The 20891-nt window shown below is 40.0% G+C and overlaps 1 long non-coding RNA gene across 1 annotated transcript; it reads left to right on the plus strand.

Moving 5' to 3' along the window:
* The first annotated feature begins 7949 nt into the window (after window positions 1–7949).
* Window positions 7950–9565, plus strand: LOC108431177. The gene is made up of 3 exons (XR_001858126.2): window positions 7950–8080; window positions 8189–8333; window positions 9386–9565. It is a non-coding gene; the product is annotated as an uncharacterized LOC108431177 (long non-coding RNA).
* Window positions 9566–20891: the final 11326 nt, after the last annotated feature.

Raw genomic sequence — 20891 nt, forward strand, 5'->3', positions numbered from 1 at the left:
TAAAATGTAAAAATGAAAGTCATGATGAATCAATATTTCAAATGGCCTTTAAAAGTAATCAACGTAAAAGACATCAAAAACAGCATCGAAACAAAAAAAAGGTAGTTATTATTTTCAAGTTGAGGTTAAGGGGTTAGGGTTTGGGAAAGACATCTCCCAATAGGAAGTTCTTTATAAAGGATGATTTTGAGTATAGTGAGTGTAATACTATCTGAGTCAATGACTTGGATTTAAATAGATAATAAAATAGTCTTTGTATATATCTAAGGTCTGAGTTTTCTTCTTCTTTTTTTTTTTGCTGTGATAGTGGTTGGTGATAGTATTGCTGTGATAGCGGTCGGATAGATGGTGGTTGGTTAGCATAGTGGTTAACACCTCTACGCTGTAGCCTGGGGTTCAATCCTCACCTGGGTAAACACCCTACACTATACCAATAAGAGTCCATGGGCAAGACTCCTAACACCACCTTCAGCTCCCTGTGTGAAATGATCAAGCTGTAAGTCAGCCAAATGCTCTAAATGTAATGTAAATGATAAATAGATATATACTGTATTGATCCCAAAGGAAATTTAGCAATTGATGACCACAGTTTGAACTAATTTGATCAAATAGTCCATCCATAAAGCAATTTATATATATATACATTTACATTTATGGCATTTTGCTGATGCTCTTATCCAGAGCGACTTACAATTTGATCATTTTACATAGGTAGGCCAAGGTGGTGTTAGGAGTCTTGCCCAAGGACTCTTATAGATATAGTGTAGGGTGCTTTCCCAGGTGGGGGATTGAACCCCAGTCTACAGTGTAGAAGGCAGTATATATATATATATATATATATATATATATATACACAAAATTTGCATGCGTGATGAATTTTAACAATACTGATAGCATGGTAGCATCAGTATTTTGTTAAAAGTGAAAGTGAGATAAGAAACTCTTTAAATAAGATGTAACAGTTATTTTGCTCAGTGGCAGCTCGTCTAATAAACAGCACCATTATATACCATGATGAAGTCACGGTAAAGTCAGTTGTTGAACATTCATCTGTTTTCTATCATTAATTACACAAAAGTCATTTCCGAGCATCTGTGTGAAATGTCATCTTGCTGTTTATTAATTTTATACAGGTATTCCTTTTTCTTTTCCTTTTTTTGAAAATCATTAAATAAGTGTCATATTTCATATTTCCAACTCAGTGTGAGTTAGAGAAGTTGTTATTGAGTCTCTGTGCGTCTCTAATCGGTCCTGAGGGATGGCGCTCTAATGAGGGGAGAAGTGTGTTGTCTTCTTAGCGGCTAAATCACTCTGACGATTACATCTGCCAGGAGGCTGTGGTCTGTCTCTCATGGAGACCCCCCACCCCCACCCAAACACGTCTCTCACTGGGTCAATCTGCCAGTGCAGTCCCACGCCAAATATTACTGATTAATATTTCACACTTAGCATAAACAAAAAACGGCTCCACTTCATTTAGACAGAGAACATGTTTTTATTTTTTTCAGCTTTTCGATTTTCAGTTTTGTAGTTTTCTTCAATAAAGTTTTAAATACTTTTAGAAAAGTTTAAAAATAAACATATTTTATTACACTATAATAGAAGCTGAAATAGATCAGCAATTTATAATGACATGTAATATGTTACATTTTCATATGGGCAATATATACTGGGATTATTATAGTGATACTGAAAGAGGGCATCAGAGTTTCCTGATCCTCCTACATTTACAGGCACAGGGCTGGGAATCTAATAAAAAAGGAAAATCCTTTAAAAATGAATTTATTTATTACTTTTTTAATGTGCTCTGTTAACTCGATTCTGCTTTTTTGGCATACACAAAGCATAGTTTTAGGATGCAAAGTAAGGATTTTTTTTTATAATATTTTGTTTATTCATTTATTTAACACTGTTATACTACTATCTTATCACTCTATCGCTGTTGTCGGAACAAAACCTCATATCTCCCATTTTGTCATTTCTCAGTTTTTGACATAACTTGAAAATGCCTGTTGCCCTTTACGTTGTATATGCATTTCTTGATGAATGGACCAAAAGACACAACCCAATATTGCTAAAGGTCTAGTTCCACTAGTAGTAAAGTATGTTTTTCCTTCATCTATGAAGTCATCATTTTGGAGATATGAGGTTTTGTTCCGACAGCAGTGATATGCTATAACACACAGTACTGTGTAGAAGACAGAGGTCATCTTTAAATGATTTAATTTCCAAATAAAACATGCAGCCAACTTCTAAACCTGAACTTTGTTGTGAAAATATCACTTCAGAAAAACCGAAAGCCAGATTCCAGAAAAGAATTGAAGCTGTACCAAAGACAGTTAGTGGATAGTCTAAACACTGAAAATAGGATATTGTATTTGTGTAGTTTCTGTTTAAAATATTTCTGCTTTTTTTCCCTAATGCTGAAAAATGAATAACTTTTACTTCCTGGCTGGATATTAAATGTGTGAAAAGACTGGTATCTGACTTTTGCACAGTGCTGTATATACAGAACTGTATAGAAGATACATTGTAATATATTTTCAGCACAGCCTGTTTTCTGCTACTACTGTGACTGAAGCTGCCTGGGGTGGTAAAGTGTGCTGGACCATGACCCTAGACACAAAAACCTCCCTGATGGGATTTTGGTTGGACAGAGGCTACCATGTGCTACAGAGTGGAGAGGTTAAGAGAATAAAATGAATGTGTGAAGTGTAATGTAAGTGGAGATGGTTGTGCTTGGAGAAGAGTGGGAGATATACTGAGCTGTAAAGCGTTCACATTACCCAGAGGTAGAAACTAGTACATTCTCCTACATTCTGCAATGCATCTAACCAGACGCTCACATCTGGACTGCATTGCGTTGACCATCCCCAGCAGTGGAGCATGGGTGTAGGCCAAGGCTGAATGCACCATGGTGGGGGCGCTCCATCACTTTGGCCCAGGGCTTGACAGGCCTTTGGGGCTTCAGCAGTGGCATGCTGGGGGGGGGATATTCCGTATCAGCCTAATGGAATATTCACCCACATCACCTGTCCAAGAACATTTGGCTGAAGGACAGACACAAACACGCATGCACACACTCACACCTATGCACACTTTCTCATTCATAAGGATCAGGCAGTCACTGCACAGCAGGCCTGAGGTCTGAGTGACACGCAGTGGCAGAACTAAAAAATGTCATTTTTTCAAAATTGCATACAGACTTTGGCACAAAATTCATGACAGTATTTAACACACACACACACATATATATATATATATATATATATATATATATATATATATAACTATTGCTACTACTACTAATAATAATTCTCTTCTTTATGCTCCTCTGCTCTTTTCTCCTTTCTCCTCTTTCCATCCTCTCCTTTTTTTTCTCTCCTTTTTACGTGTTTCCTTTCTCTCCTCTTTTCTGCTCTCTTCTCCTCCTTCCTTTCTGCTTTCTAATCTTTTCTCTTTTCCGACTTCGCTCTTTCCTTCTCTCCTTTCCTGTTCTATTTTCTCCCCTTTCCTCTGCTCTTTTGCCCTCTCTTCTCTTCTTTCCTCTTCTGCTTTTTTTCTCCTCTCTTCTTCTGCTCTTTTCTCATGTCTTCTCTTTCCCCCCTCCTCTTTATCCCTCTCCTCTTTCTTATTCTCCTTTCTTCTCTGCTCTTTTCTCCTCTCTCCGTATCTCCTTTCCTCCTTGCTTCTCTTCTTTCCTCCTGTCCTCTCTCCTCCTCTCTTCTTTCTTACTCTCATCTTTTCTCCTCTGCTCTTTTCTCCTCGCCTCTCCTTTGTGCTCTTCTGCTCTTTTTTCTTTCCCTTTCTTCTCCTCCTTCACCCTTATTCCTTCTGTAGTCTCCTCTGTTTGTTGGTATCTGTTGCACTCTGAAAGGTCATGCTTTTTTCCTCATCATTTACCCCTAATGCAGCGGGATGTCACGCGGTCAGATGTCATACGGCCGGGCTCGATGGCCTTGAAGACATGAGGCTGATAATCAGGATCATGCATTAGTGTCATCTCTAATGACCCATTTGCTCTGGGCAGCAGAAAGGCCAGCCCAGGAGATTTACTGCGTTCCCAAAGGTCCCTGTTAATGGTCACCTGGGAACTGACAAGCACAGAGCTATTGTTTGCATGCGTTGGGGTCGCATCCCCTGCATGAACTCAGAGGGGCTTGGACATGAACACACAATAGGTGTCTGGGCTTAATTCTTTGCTTTTTTGCAATGCTTGCTGCCAGTACATAGAAAAACCGCTTTGCTTCCCTAAAGAACCTTTAAAGGGACAGTCATTTTTGTAGCTGAAGGTGTGAAGAACCTTTATAAAGTTTCAAGAACGTCCACATAATGTTTATACACTAATGAAAAGCTCTTTGTAGAACGGAGAACCACGAGTGAGTCCATGCTTTGTGAGGTTTTGTGTAAGAACTGGTTTCAGTAAAGAATAGTCACAGGTCAAGTATTGATTCAATTTACGGAGCTTCCCTGGAGGGACTGGCTGGTTTATTACGGCTGTGTAATAAAGTGAACATGAACAAGGTCTTGACAGGCACACTGCAACCATGATAGGTGTCATGCCGAAACAATGAAGGCTTAATAATGGGTTATCAATAGCATCTATGATGTATTCACATCCAGTGTGTGTCGTTAATAAAGCCAGCCTGCCTAACCTACAAAACACACAGCCACACACAGCCCCACACACACACACACACACACACACACATACACACACACAAGCAGTTTCTCTTTAGATTAAGTAAAAGAAAGAAAACATAAATAAACACACAAGCACAGAAAGATGAGCTTTCGCTCAGAGAAAGTTATATTGAAGTAACCTTTAGCCAGATGCTGATATTTCATGGTCTGCGGCGCTTCCCCCCACCTGCTTTCTGCTTGTTAGCTATGTGCTGCTAAGCCTCCTCCATCAAGCAGCATCTTTTAGTGCAGGAGCAGCATCTCTCATGCAGTTAAATAGGACAAACACAGAGATCGATCTAAATATAACCTTTCCACTGCTGATATGCATGATAAAGAGTGAGGTCTGGGTGAATGCTTGCTTGCACAGGGCTCTGAGGCTAATGCTGAGCATAAACTGTTACTTGGTGCTGCTGCTTGTACACTCTGCCTGTGCTCTGTCAGGTATACTATTTTTATGACCAGTACAGTTGTCTGTTCTGTTTCTGCTATATGTGCTATTCAAGGTGATGTCTGTACTGTCTGTGCTCCCCTGTGCTATAAGTGCTTCTGTGAAGCTATTCAGTACTTTCTGTGTACTCGTGCTATATAGTACTGCCTATGCTATTCAGTACTGTCTTTGTTGACTGTGCTATGCAGTATTGTCTATGCTATTCAGTACTGTCTGTGTTGACTGTGCTATGCAGTATTGTCTATGCTATTCAGTACTGTCTTTGTTGACTGTGCTATGCAGTATTGTCTATGCTATTCAGTACTGTCTTTGTTGACTGTGCTATGCAGTATTGTCTATGCTATTCAGTACTGTCTGTGTTGACTGTGCTATGCAGTATTGTCTATGCTATTCAGTACTGTAAATGTTGACTGTGCTATGCAGTATTGTCTATGCTATTCAGTACTGTCTGTGTTGACTGTGCTATGCAGTATTGTCTATGCTATTCAGTACTGTCTTTGTTGACTGTGCTATGCAGTATTGTCTATGCTATTCAGTACTGTCTGTGTTGACTGTGCTATGCAGTGTTGTCTATGCTATTCAGTACTGTCTTTGTTGACTGTGCTATGCAGTATTGTCTATGCTATTCAGTACTGTCTTTGTTGACTGTGCTATGCAGTATTGTCTATGCTATTCAGTACTGTCTGTGTTGACTGTGCTATGCAGTATTGTCTATGCTATTCAGTACTGTAAATGTTGACTGTGCTATGCAGTATTGTCTATGCTATTCAGTACTGTCTGTGTTGACTGTGCTATGCAGTATTGTCTATGCTATTCAGTACTGTCTTTGTTGACTGTGCTATGCAGTATTGTCTATGCTATTCAGTACTGTCTTTGTTGACTGTGCTATGCAGTATTGTCTATGCTATTCAGTACTGTCTGTGTTGACTGTGCTATGCAGTATTGTCTATGCTATTCAGTACTGTCTTTGTTGACTGTGCTATGCAGTATTGTCTATGCTATTCAGTACTGTCTTTGTTGACTGTGCTATGCAGTATTGTCTATGCTATTCAGTACTGTCTGTGTTGACTGTGCTATTTAATACTTCCTATGCTATTTATTCGCCGTCTGTGTGTGCTATTCAGCACTGTCTGTGTTGGCTGTGCTTTTCAGTACTGTCTATGCTGTTTATTAACCTACCGCCTTTGCTATTCATTACTGCCTGCTATCTTTGCTATTCAGTACTGTCAAATGTGACTGAGCTATTTAGTACTTTCTATGCTGTTTATAAGTCTACTGTCTGTGCTATTCAGTACTGTCAATTTTGACTTTGCTTTTCATTATTGTCTATGTTATTCATGCTTTTAAATGCTGTCTAGGCAGTCTGTGCTATTCAGTACTGTTTAGATTGACTGCTTTTCAGTACAATCTGTTGTCTGTGCTATTTAGTACTTTCTAAGCTATTTAATAGCTTACTGTCTGTGCTATTCAGTACCGTCTGTGTTGACTATGCTATTCAGTATTGTCTGTGCTATTTGTTAGCTGGTAAGTGCCATTCAGTACTTTTAATATTGACTGTGGTATCCAGTACTTTCTATGCTATGTATTAACCCACTGTCTGTACTATTTTGTCTACTTTGACGGTACCATTCAGTACTGTCTATGTTGACTGTGATATTCAATACTGTTTATATCATTTATTAGCCTATATTCTGTGCTGTTCAGTACTGTCTGGTGTCTGTGTTATTCAGTACTGCCAGCGTCTATGCTATTCAGTACTGTCTGTATTGTCTGTGCTATTCAGTACTTTCTGTGATATTTATGAGCCTACTCTCTGTGCTATTCAGTTTTGTCTATGCTATGACTGTCGATATAGTCTGTGCTGTTCAGTACTTTCTATGCTATTCATTATTGTCTGTGCTACCTCCGTCATTAATTGCTGTTTTTGTTATTCCAGTACTGTCTGTGCTATTTAAGACTGTCTGTGAGGTCTGTGTTATTATTTATTGTATGGTCTATTACTGTCTGTGCTTTTCAAGGCTCTCACTAAAATCAAGGGTCATTTTGTACTTGTCTACTTAGTTTGTGCTATTTAGTACTATTTATTCTATCTGTGTTGTTTTGTATTGTCTGCTCTATTTAGTCTGTGACATTCAGTATGTCCTATTCATTCTCAGTAGTCTGTCCTACTTCTCCTGTTCAGTTCTGTCTGTGTTGTCCAGCAGAGATGTGGACTTCAGCCTCATAATTTTGAATTTGAATCAGATTCGATTCAAAATTCATAAAGAGGCTGAAAAGTAAGTTTTTTTTATTCATAGCAGGTAAACAAAAACTGTACTCTCTTTGTCTAATTGCATAATCTTGAATAGCTTGTGCAGTTAAAATGAGTGCAAATATACCATCATTTTGATATGTTTCAGTGCATTTCATGACTGATCCATGCTATCTGTGATATGTAGTAGTGGAGTCCACACTATTAAGTACTGTTTGTGCTGTTCTACACTCTCTGTGCTGACAGAAACAAGTGTCTAGGTATCACATACTGTCACCTCACAACAGGCCTGAGAAAGGGCCAATAATGGCAGAACCCAAACCTCAGGTACTGCTATGTAGTGCTGTACTGTGTTGTTCTATACACATGGCTGCCTCTGCAAAGCATACAGTACTGTTTTATAGAAATATGAATTGTCTATTAAAATTAAAAAAATCATTGCACATGTGAATTTAAACTTTAAATGCTAAATTTAGAGAATTTTAATATTGGTATAGGTAGTTTAGATATTTAGACAGTTTCTTTTTCCTTTCTTTTCCTCGCTCTCTTTCTCTGGAGAGAGGTCAGTTAAGGTCTGCCCTTGTCACTGGGAGGTACCGAGTACAGGGATTAGTTGGCGGCTGGGTCATGAAGAAACTTCAGGGTTTCCTCAAAGCAGTCTAACCTGGGAAAGCAATACAGAGCCACAAGACAAGGTCAGATATGTTCTAATGAGAAACCAACATAACCGCTAGGGCAGTTTTGCATTTATATAACAGTTTTATCATTACAGTATAAAACACTAATACTGTACACATATTCAGAGAGGAAGTGAGAGATGGCGGCGGTAGAAAGACTCACTGAGGAAGAAACCATGAGAGCAGAATGAAAAGAAGCACATGTTCATCTCTATGGCTTTGCTGTGCTTGTCTGGACCACAGAACATCTCACAAGCTGGGGCTGTGCTGTGTAAGTAACAGAAATGAACATAATTCTGCTAAATTAGTTTGAATTGAATTATTATCACTATTATTATTATTATAATTATTATTATTATTATTAGTAGTAGTAGTAGTAGTAGTAGTGTTAAACGTGTTTCATGTTATTTGTTATGTATTTAAATACAAGGCAAAAATACATTTTGCTGTTGTCTGAACAAAATAGTAACTTTACAGTAAAAGGAAAAAACTACTTTACTTTTAATGTAAGTCAATGGAACCAGAAGTTCATTTGGGGTCATTTCTTTTGGTCCATTCATCATGAAATTTACACATAATGTAAAGGCCAACAGGCATTTTCAAATTATGTCCAAAAAAAAAAAAACGTTAAAATGGAGACATGAGGTTTTCTTTCGACAGCAGCGCTTTGAATTGCTCTGAACAATCAATTAATGAATTTATTTGTTTAAAAAATTGCATACATGAGCTCATATTTAATAAAGTTAAGATAACTTAACACTAGGCAAAATGTATTATTATTATTATTATTATTATTATTATTATTATATGTAAATACTGGACAATGCTACACTTGAATTGCCATTTATTTATTTATTTGTTTATTTATTTATTCTGTCAGAATTGCTGTAATAGTCTTGATTTAGCTTCATTATTAAAATAATACAACTTCTTCCCAGTGTAATTGTATTTTTTTTTTCGTAATGAAAGGGAGTCTAAATAGAAATTATATCTGTTATGTTTATGATAGTGTTGCACGTAATCATTTTCAGAAATGTATTTTGTGTTGCCGCATCAGGACACCCATGGGTTAAGGGCCACTGAAATAAATCAAATTACATTACTGAAGGAGGAGGCATGGTCTGCTCCATCAATGGAATATAATCACTTCAGCCAGAGAAAGAGAAAAACATCAGACGTTATTGTCCTTTAATTTTTCTGTGTGATGAATCAACAATGCTTCTCTTTATTAGGACTCCGGCTCCCTTGTCATACGAGGCTAAGCGTGAATCGACTGATTTTGGGGAAACTGGTGTATTTCTAATTTATCATCTTCTGCCACAGGCGTTCCATTCCCAGACTGAGAGAATTTCAAAAGCTGCCGGACACAAAGAGGACTATGGGAACTTTGCCCGCTCAGTCAATCAGACAGACACCCCATAGTGACCAAACGCGGGGATGTTGTTTCCTTTGAAGCTTTCAAACACGTCTCTTTTTTCCCTCATATGATAACCATGTAAATAAATTAACTCTCTATTTTTTTGCCTCTGTTTGTTTTTTTTTTGTTTCTATGACTTATTAGGGCTGATTCTTTTTTTGTGACTGGCAACAATCAGTGAAAGACTGAGTAAACTTCAAAGGCTTGGGGTACGGCTGAGACACTGTGATGGGGAGTGCAGCTGCTGTCTATCAGAGAGAGAGAGAGAGAGAGAGAGAGAGAGAGAGAGAGAGAAAGAGAGAGATATGGGGGTTGTGGTCTGTCTGAGTACGAGACATGGCTCAGCTGCCCAGATGAATGAAGCTACAGGGGGACGTGAGAGTTAAAATTGGGGGGCAAGCTCCAGCACAGGACATCAAAGCCCCTTACATAGTCCATAGATTCAAAACCTACACACATACCGAACACTTTGGCCGCCTCCACCATCCAAACTGTCTCTCAATGCTCTTCTATTCCTGAGCCCTGTTTATATTTATTTTAGGGTTTGAGGAGGTGACAGTAAATATAACAAAGCCCTTAAAGCTGCCATTGTTAGACTTGCATCATTGCAGGCAGTTGGAATGAAGTGATGGTGTTTTTTTAGGTTCTTTTTTTGTACTTCCCATGTTCACCATTAGAGGGCGAGCAATAGCAGCAGAGTGGTCAGACTCAGTGGGAGTCTTGCACACACATTCCCATAGGAGGAGCAAAGCCCCCTGCGCCTCTCCAAATGGACCAAATAGCTCTTTAAAACATGCTATACTGTACATAAAACCATTGGAGCGAGGGAAAGATTGAGAATGAATTGTTTGAAAGCTGACAAAAAAACCTCAACACTAAGAGTTCCAGCTAGTCCCTTTATACCTATGAATTATCAACATTTGGCGTAGGGATGCTTCATTCATAGGTCAAGCCGTCACTCCTACATGAAGGCCAAATATCAATAATATATGCCGCATGTGTTTTCTCTCCTGCAGTTGAGGACAAAAACACGTTTAACATAATGTCAGCTTTGTCCTCCTGCAATGGCATCGCTTTCTAAGGCTTCAATAGGCAATTTCATTCCACGGAGCACAATTTAAATCACCTCTCTGCATCTGAATAAGATGTATGGTGGGGTAACTCTCCAAGCTAGATTGATCTGGTAAAGGGCACTGCTTGTCTATTCTAATCACATTAGCCGGCCATTACTCATTTAACCAGTAATTCATTACTCGATTTGTCTCCATGAATATTTAACAATGTCTTGACATCTTTATGGACTGCTTGTTCTGCAGTGCAATTAAAAAAGAGAACCGTCTCTCAGTGGCCACATGCTCACTATCAAGCAGGGAATTTATGGATGGGAGCAAAGATCACTACGACTCTGCTTGTTCCTCTTTCCTCATTCTTTAAATCCCTTTACTCTGATCATTCACCTAAAACTGTAAGAGGTCATCTCAGGGAACGACTCTGTTTGATTGACAGGCTGTGAAGTAGGAATGATCTTTTTTTCCTCCTCAACAATTAATTTCAGGTACTATTGTCTGACACATTTGATTGGCTCTAACACCGGCCCATAGGCCTACATTGCAGAAAGAATACCACTGGAACCTGCCAAGCTCTGTAATCACCGTCAGCGGTGCCGGAGCCCATGGGAGCCTGTGGCTTTGAGCTGCTTGGCGGAAACCACAGAGCCACAGAACCGTAAACACTCCCCGAGCATCCTGTGGCAAAAAACCATGGGAGACAGGAACAACAACAACAAGGAAACCGCATTTGTACGACCATGGCCAAAGCTTTCAGTGTCCAGTTAAAAAGGAGCATTCAAGGACCTGACGGAAGAGCGTTAAGGCCACTTAGCCATAGAAAGAGGGAGTGAGAGACAGAGAGAGAGAGGAAAAGAGGTAAGAGCTCCACCACAGCTACAAATTTATAGATTAACAAGGCTAAGCAGAGGACCTATGCATGATGATACTCTGAGCCCTGCACCCTGCCTCCAAGTCACCAGTTTGGTGATGCCAATTGGGCAGACATATGGGGCAAAAGTTCATGAGGGGGCTAGATTTACAAGCAAGCATTTGCAACAACCTTGTACAATGTACAGGCTATGCATGTACACTATCTTTTGAAATTGTGTAGAACAAATATTTATTTATTCAAGTCATTTAATTGTCAGGGAAAGGATGGCATGCCCACTTCAGGTGAGAGGAAAGGACCTGCCCCAGGTGGAGGAGTTAGGGATGTTGTTCACGACTGATGGGCAGAGGGATCGTGAGATAAGACAGAAGCTGGGACAGCCGGCAACAGTAATGGGTCGCTGTACTGGACTGTAGTGGTGAAGAGAGAGCTGAGCCACAAGGCATGAGCTTTGGGTAATGACCAAAAGAATGAGATCATGAAAGCAAATGGCAGAAATGAGCTTTCTTTGCAGGGTGGCAGGCTACACTTGATAGGGTGAGGAGCTCCGATATCCGGGAGAAGATCAAAGTAGAGGCACTATTCCTCCCCAATGAGAGGAAGCAGTTGAGGCAGTTCAGGCATTGGGATCACGGCCTACTAAGACAAGACCCCATGGTTGTCGTAGAACTCACTGGAGAGATTAAATCTCCAAGTTGGGCTGGGAGCAGTTTGGGGTCCCAAGAATGAGTTGGGAAAGTTTGGAAAGACAGGGTTGTCTGGGATTCTTTGCTTTCCCCGCAGTTGCTGTGGCCCTAAGTGGACCAAGTGACTTAAAATGATGATGATGATAACGATGAACTGAAGATTGAACTTGAGTGAATACACTTATTGGGACATGAACATGCGCTATAATATCGGACAAGTTATATAAATGTGCACTGAATCGAATTTTATAGCTTGCCTACATTTCAGTGTGCATATTAGTCTTTTGATGTTAGAGGCATGTCTGATCTAATCTGATCTGGTCTAATCTGTACAGATTATGGGCACAACAAACACAGCAACTGTGCCTACCTGAATAACTTATTCTTAGCCATATTGTTCAGGCAGTTTTAACCAACAGTGTCATACAATAGAGCATAAAGAAATGAGGAAGCCTATTCATTGAAACTAATCAAGTACTCAAGTGTTTCCACAGGAAGCTAGTTCTTCCGAAGCTTCTTGAAGCTTGCAAATGATTCTCCAAGACAAACAGGCGTAGGTAGATCATTCTGCATGTGAGCAGCATTTGAAGTGAGAATTCAACCCATGTAATGATGGTAACTCAATCACTGACACCTAAATCAAACCCAAGGTCTTTCTGTAAATGATGGTAGTCACCCAGGCAGCCACCTACCTGCTGCTGCTAATTCAGAGAGATTTTTTTGTCCACTGGACATCATGCGCCCCTCCTTCCTCTCACTCCTTCTGAGTGAAATGGCTCCCCTGAAGTTCCTATCACCAATTCCAATCTCCAGATAATCAGAATTGAATCAAATGGTGCCCAACCTCTAGCGGCCCTATTTCTCAGCTCGCTCTCACTCACTGCTCCGTCTCGAATAAGCTGCTTGTCGATTACAATCAAAAGCACTTTTTTAGCGTCCCTTTCTTCTTCGCTGTCATTCTTCTCTCTCTACGTTCCTTTCTGTCCAAGAAAATAGGCACTTTACATAACAAGATGAAGCCTCTGTTTGGCATGTTTATGTGTGTGTGTCTTCATTTCTGTATTGATAAAATGCAGTATCAGAGCTACGCTCTTGATTTCACATCCTCTTTGGTCTTTTTGCATTCATGAGGACGTTTGGACAGAGCCTTTGATATGCAGCACATATTTAAATGGGTTTCATGTTCTCTCTGACTGAAGCAGCATCTCGAGTACCTGACTGAATTATGAAGACCAAACATTTGTTATTGTGCTCAATGCAAATGAGCAACAGTATTTCTGCTGAATCTGCTCGAGATTTTTATTATATTGACTGTAGATGAATGAGACCAGACCTGATCTCACAGAAAATGTGAATGTATTATTATGGATTTGACTAACTGGATTTCACACAAAATCAATCAAATGTAGTCAATTCAAAGTTTATTTCCATTTCGGTCTCAGGCACTTTGCACACAAATGCTCACTGCAGACTGTTTGATGTAAACTGCAGACTAAAATAACAGCTCTCAGAATCTCACCCCTCCCAGAGAATTCAAACTGACTATATAAAGCTATCTCTGAATTTAGTTTGAAGCTATACACTCCTGGAAAGTTCTGGAAGGTTCTATGCAGGTACATTTTTCATTCATCAAGGTACAAACAATGTACATGTTCACTCAAAGGTACAGCAGTGGGTTTAAGGTCTGATCGTGAACCTTAAATAAGTTTTTCCCAAGTGAAAAAGATGCATTTTTACCTTTTCATAACTGAACGTTTTAAAACAGAGCGATAAAATAAACAGCCTGGAGACAAGACGGGGTGTGTGGAGACCGTACGACTTAGAAAATATGATTTCAATGGATTATGGTACAATTATGTTCCCTGACTAAAGGTATTAAGCGTATCTCCCCAGTGACAAGAGGGGTCCTGTCCCAGTGATAGTTTCGTACCTTTATTTCTGAGATTGTAAGTAGCAAGTAAACAAGATTAGCTCATGCATTTGCCAATCAGTAATTCACTTTGTTTAGCGTAAATCTGTTTTTTGTGACAGGGATTTGGAGCAAAAGGTGTTGTTATGGGTCATTCTGCCTAGATTTCCTTTCACAATTGAAACTAAACCTTGTATCCCCACTTTCATCCTTATATTGGGTTAACATTTCATAATGAATGGGCCAATAGAAATGATCCACACTCTCAGAAATAAAGGTACTAAACTGTCACTAAGGCAGTACCACTCTTGTCACTGGGGTGGTACCCTCAAAGGTACATCTCAGTACCTTTAGTCAAGGAACATAATTGTTCCATAATCTATGAAAATGATATTTTCTAAGCAGTATAGACTCCACAAACCTTGTCTCATCTCCAGGCTTTTTATTTTACTGTTCTGTTTTAAAACATTAGGATATAATGTTTTGGCCTGGGAAAAACTTATTTAAGGTTCACAATAAGACATTAAAACCACTGTTGGACCTTTTAGGGTACATTTACATTGTTTGTACCTTAAAGAATAAAAAATGTACCTCCACTGTAGTTTTATTTCTAACAGGGCAGAAAAACCTGGAAAAAAAATTTTCCTTTCGCAGTGTTGCAACACTGTACACCAGCCCAATGATATGCTCACTATGCACATAAAACACAAGCACTTCATACAGTTCTGTCTATGAAAAATGCTCTAATAAAGCAGGTTCATTCAAACAGCCTGCTGCGCATCCAGCTGTGGACTTTTATACTATAAAAGTTCACTTTTTGCTGCCTCTGTTTTAGTCTGTGTGTGCACCTGTGTAGAGCAGTGGTTGTGCGTGTGTGTATGTGTGGTTTGCATATGAGATTGAGAAATCAGTTTCTGAGATTTGCTCAAACTGCAAGACAAGTAATCCGAATTTCAGACATGTCAGAAATCTATCCCACCATCTGACTGCTCAAGCTTGTTTGGGTAGTTGTCACGATTGGCCCCTCCCAGTCCTGTCCATGTGGTCATTTTGTGTTTTGGTCTAGTCCACATGTTCTTTGTTTTGGTTTCCTTGTCCGGCCCCTTGTTTTGTGACTCCACCCCTGATTATTCTCGCCTGTGTTTCCACCTGTGTCTTGTGAACCCTCGTTAGCCCTCTTGTATTTAAGCCCTGTGTTTTCCTTCGTTGAGTGCTGGTCTTTGTTTGATTTGTTGGAGTTTGATGTGTGACATGCTGTCTGTACTCTTTGAAGTGTCTTAGTCTTGTTTGAGATTCTGTGTTCTTTATTGTCATGTCTGTCCTGCAATCTCTACATGTTGGCTCTATGACCCTGGACTGTCTCAACCCTGGTTTTGGATTTGCCCACAATAAAAGTCGCTTATCTCAGCATATACGCCCGCCTTCTCGCTCCCTGGCGTTATAATTGGGCAGCGCCACCTTCCTCACATTGCACGTCAAATGACAATAGATGAAGCTGAAATTCAGCCCAGTCATGAAATTCAATCCGCTACAAACAGCCTGGGCTTTAAAAATGGGCTAAATTCAGACTGTGTAAGCCTCCAGTTGAACTGATGTTATTTCATACAGTATGTCCACACAAACAAACACTGTATCTAATATATAATTCATGTTTTCTGCGAATGTTATTTTTGGACATTTTGTTGTAGTTAATTTAACAACTTCATAGTCAGTTTTTTTGCAATTTCTGAAAGAAAACTTCCAGCAGTTGACATTTTATTGCATCCCTAGTTCTTACTCAGCAGACTGAGGCTAGAGAGAGAGAGAGAGAGAGAGAGAGAGAGAACGAGGAAACAATGAAGAGAGAAAGACAGACAGACAATGAAGAGGCGAGAGAAAGCGCTGGGGCAGCTGGTCAGCAGCAGGCAGTGCTAGGCTGCTCTGAGCAGGAGTCTGCTCAGTACGTTGGAGACATGTTTTGCATTCCGTTGGCCCTTTTGAAGCTGAGCCAGCAAGACAAAGAACCTTGTTCGGTGTGTTTCCTCCATCGTACAGCCGCTGCTAACATGCAGTGCTCTCAATTTAGCCACTCAGTGGTTTGGATTGACTATTAGGAGTAATTTGCTCACAGTTATCCACACAAAACCTGTACGGGATGATGAAAATACATAGATCACATCTGTTCACTCCACTGGACAGACTGAACAACAAGACACAGACTGAAAATTATAATATGAGTGTTTATTGTGAAGTTCATAATCACTTTGTATTATTATTGTTACTTTATTTTAGAACAAGGTAAACAATGTAAATTTGTTTAACTATTGTCTTACTATTAACTATTTTTAATTATTTTTTTTAAGTGATGCTGTAAGAGAATGATTTTTGTTTGGTCCTCAAGGCCATCCAGATACTCCCAGCACAGGTTTCAAGTAAAATAGTGGACTGTCTGGGGGTCCCTACTGCTTTAAGGAACCTTTGAATAACTTTTAGTACAATGTTTGTTTCCTGAATTTGAGAGAACTGTAATTTTGTTACTGTAATGGCCAAAGGATGTAACCGGATTTGATTGGTCCTCCCTTCCTTCTGAGGAACACCTTTAAAAACCTTTGTGTAAATAAGATGCGCAACTATGAAGAACCTTCTCAAATTTTACAAAAACTGCCCCATAAATTAAAGATTGTGGCCCAATTAAAAGCTTTCCTAGAACCCTCTTAAAATTATGGATTTTTAGGGGTTCTCTAGTAAAGGAAATGGTTCTGTATAGAACCATGAACATGCAAAGAGCTCTTTGCATAATTAAAGGGTTCTTTGGATTGTTAAATGGTTTTTCAGATTGATGGAGAATGTGCTATGGATGGTTCTGTATAGAATCTTTTTCAAAAGTGTTCTGTATAGCACCCAAAAGGGTTCTTCTATTGTTATGATGTGAAGTGTGTAACAATAGAAGAGCCCTTTTTGGGGTTATATATATAGAATTGTAAATATGTTGTTTTAGTCTCATCACAAAAACAATAATAAAGGCTGTTGTGGTAGCTTAGCTTTCATATGTAGACTGCATAGACTGGAACTTTAACAATGTTTACCTATTACATCAAACTCTAGTGTTTAACAATTGTTCGGAAAAATCAGATTTCCGTGATATTTGCCCTCTGTGATGTTATAGAGTACTAGCATCATATTAGAATCATTAGAATCATTTTCTACATGAATCTACAGTAATATTGTTTTCAGTGACTCCAACCCTTAGAATGGTGACTCCAAACATTTGGACTATTTGTGTCATTATTTTCAGTAGTTGCATCTTCAAGCATTCTGCAACTCAAAAGAAAAGAATGCACTGTTTAGTCACTGACGGCTCATCTGCATCACACACTCTCACACTTTCGTGCACACACACTGACTCTGGCCCACATGTGTTCCAACACATTCGGCTGCATTTCAAGCGTTCCTCTCTCAAAGGCGGGAACCGCTGAAGCGGAGTGTTTGTGTGCATGGGGGCCGTGAGTGAGGGTGAACCCTCCGGACGGTGCGGCGCGGTGTTGTTTTAACAGAGGGAGCTGCGATGGTGTGGAACAGGGGTGCGTTTTTTTACAGCGGGTCACAGCGAGGACAGGCCGGCCGGCCTCCCGGAGGTGGGCCTGCTTTAGGCCCTGTTTGATCCTCCACCTGCTGAGAGGAGTTCACTTAGAAACGCTGTTCGGCTCCCCCCTCCGGAGCGGCAGGTCCAGCAGCCGGGGGCCACAGGGTTAAAGTCAACAGCACAGGATCAGGAGGGCCTTTGTATTCAGGGCTTTTTTTCTGTGGCTGACCTCCAGCAGGTCAACACAAGGGTCAGGGCAGTGACCAGTGCAGGTCTGTTTGGGACTATGATGTTTTCAGAGTCCTCTGTGTTTTTTTTTCCTCACTGTACAAATGAGTAGTTCTGACTTAAAGACCTTTCTTCATCTTGATTCACAAAAACAGTCTGCAGGTCTGACTCACACCACGGTGCAAAAATGTTAACATATTACTGTGGAATTGACCAATCAGGGCTGTTGCCTTCAATCAGGGACATTAGAAATTACTTATGTCATTTATATATATATATATATATATATATATATATATATATATATATATATATCGCTGTTGTCCGAAGAAAACCTTGTATCTCCAAAATAGAAACTTTACAGGAGAAGGAAAAAACCTACTTTACTTTTAATGGAAGTCAATGGAACCAGATGTCTTATCAAGCAATTCTGGGCCATTTCTTTTGGTCTATTCATCATGAAATTTACACACAATATAAAGACCAAAAGGCATTTTCAAATTATATTAAAAACTGAAAAACGTCAAAAGAGTTGACAAGAGGAGATACAAGGTTTTATTCTGACAGCAGCAATGTGTGTGTGTGTGTGTGCGTCTGTGTGTTTGTGTGTATTATGTGAGATTTCACGCATCATGGTGGTGGTGAAGGAGCTTCTAAGGTACAGTATTATTAGAGAACATTGCAATGGAAAAATCTACAGATCTACAGGATAAACCCTAAACAACCCAGTCAGTACAAATAGTTCAAAAATGTGCAAACAAAGTTGGAACCACAACGTATGTGTGACATGCTAGATTCCTCTAAGGCTAATGATAAGGAAGGTAAGTGAGAAGCCATCAATCACTTAAAAAGAGTTAGAGAATGACCTGGAAGTGGCAGAAACAACTGTTACACTGAAAACAATAAGCAATAAACTGTATCAGAATCACCTCTGTTCCTACACCACCGCATAAAACTGTGTGTCTAAAATTAGGACAATAATCAGAGCTGTTTTGGACCAATGCACTCTGGTCAGACAAAACAAATATGGAACTCTAGCAATACTTTATCTCATCATGTTTGGAGAGGTTGTGCAGATGACCTTAAGACAACACCCACAGTGAAGTGATGGCACTGCTTCTCTGAAGACAGTACTGGGGATCACAGGTCATCAAAGGAAACAGGAATGGAGCAATATACCAGGACATTTCAGAGGACAATTTAATCAAATTGGTCCAGAACGGGGCGAAGATGAAGGTTTCTGAAAGAAAATGGGTCTCATTCACCAAAATATTCCTAGGTTTTTCTTAAAATAGGTCTTGAGAAAGGTCCTAAGAAAAAGTTTGTCAGATTCATGACGTGTTTTTGACCCACAGAATTGTTCACATCTTTGTGTTCTTGAGTGTATGTAGATTCTGTTCTTACCTAAAATCAAATCATCAACAAGAAAACATTGTTGTCAGAATCTTTGTGAAAACTCTGTAAGTGGGCTTTGGCGAATGAGACCCTGTGACCCCACATATACAGCCAGAATAACTCTGCTTGCGTCTAAAAGAGAAGATGAAAATGCTAACGTGGTCTAGCCAAACTCCTGAAAATGCGTCCCATTGAAAATGTATGGAGGATTTTGAATTTGCCACAAAACCCAACACATTTCCATATAGCAGCCTATTCAGCCTACAGCAGTTTAGCATCACTCATTCGCACTGCATTTCAGGCTGGACTGCTTTTTGAATATGGCACAACACAGAACAACCAATCAGCACAGAACAAAGGCAGAGAGCCAAACCAACCTGTATGATTCTATGGGATAAACAGAGGTGAGAAAATGGACATTTTATCACTGTACAAAACAAACTAATGACCAATGACTCAGATTTCTTTCTGTTTTTCTTTTTTGAATGGTGAGGGGTTTGGTGTTTAGTGTTTCTCAGGCACTGTTGCTTCTCTTCCTGTTTCCTGTTTAGAGCGTCTCATCCATCTCACCCAAACAGACACCCAGGGTCCAGCCCCACATTGGAGCCCCTCACAGAGGAAACCATCACTCACACATACAACAAACATATTGAGGCTTGCTTGGACTGCCTGCAGACATTTGTGTTTGTGTGCATGCTTGGTGTGAACATGGTATGTGTGTGTGTGTGTGTGTGTGTGTGTGTGTGTGTGTGTGTGTGTGTGTGTTCAAGTCATGTGCTGAAGTATTCATTTTCCTTCATTTCCTTTGATGTTGTATAGTGGACTTCCAGCCCCCCTGTTATGCCATCTCCCGCAGTGGGGTCAACTCATGCAGGCCACTGAAGCCCTCAGTACCCCCCCCACACACACACACACAGTGCCCCCCAGAGCAGGTAGGAGCTTGCAGGCTGCCTGAGGTCTTGTGTGCGCTCTGTTAGCCTATGCTGGTGGCTCTGCTCTAATAGCTCTTTTAGCACGGTAGACTCACTCAAGTGGAACATGTTTAGCCCCTCGCTGTTCTCTGCCCGGCCGTGGACAGGACACACACTCCGGGCCCCCCACGATCAGCTGGCCACAACAGTGCCCCAGGTAAATCTATCAGCTCCCTGTTATCCATCTCACTACTATCTCTCTCTCTCTCTCTCTCTCTCTCTCTCTCTCTCTCTCTCTCTCTCTCTCTCTCTCTCTCTCTCTCTCTCTCTCTCTCTCTCTCACTCTCTCACTCTCTCTTCCAAAGCAACAGTGTTTAGCAGCATGACACAGGAGCATGCCTGGCTGTGTATGTATGTCATCAGAGCAGAGAAACCACCCTTCGTTCAATTAATTCATAGTCAAAATGGCCATTAAGATCAAGTTATTCATTTAACAGGAGATGTTTCTGAGATTAGACAATATACTTGCACAAAGAAGAACAAAGTCAAAAGAAAATATGTAAAAAACATTCAAAAACGGAGGTTCAATAAAAATCATGTAAAGATTTAGAGAAAATGGGACTCCTAACTACCTTGTAAGGCCTGGTAGAAATCTAAAACTGCCCCCCCCTCAGATAAACAGCACTTGCAGCTTTCATCTTTGAGAGAGGGGAGAAAATCAAGCTGCTTCAGGTCTGAAAACATCCACAGGTGTTTCCGTCCGTCCTTCCACTGTGAGAAGAC

Source organism: Pygocentrus nattereri, chromosome 3, assembly GCF_015220715.1.
Source record: "Pygocentrus nattereri isolate fPygNat1 chromosome 3, fPygNat1.pri, whole genome shotgun sequence".
Lineage (NCBI taxonomy): Eukaryota > Metazoa > Chordata > Actinopteri > Characiformes > Serrasalmidae > Pygocentrus > Pygocentrus nattereri.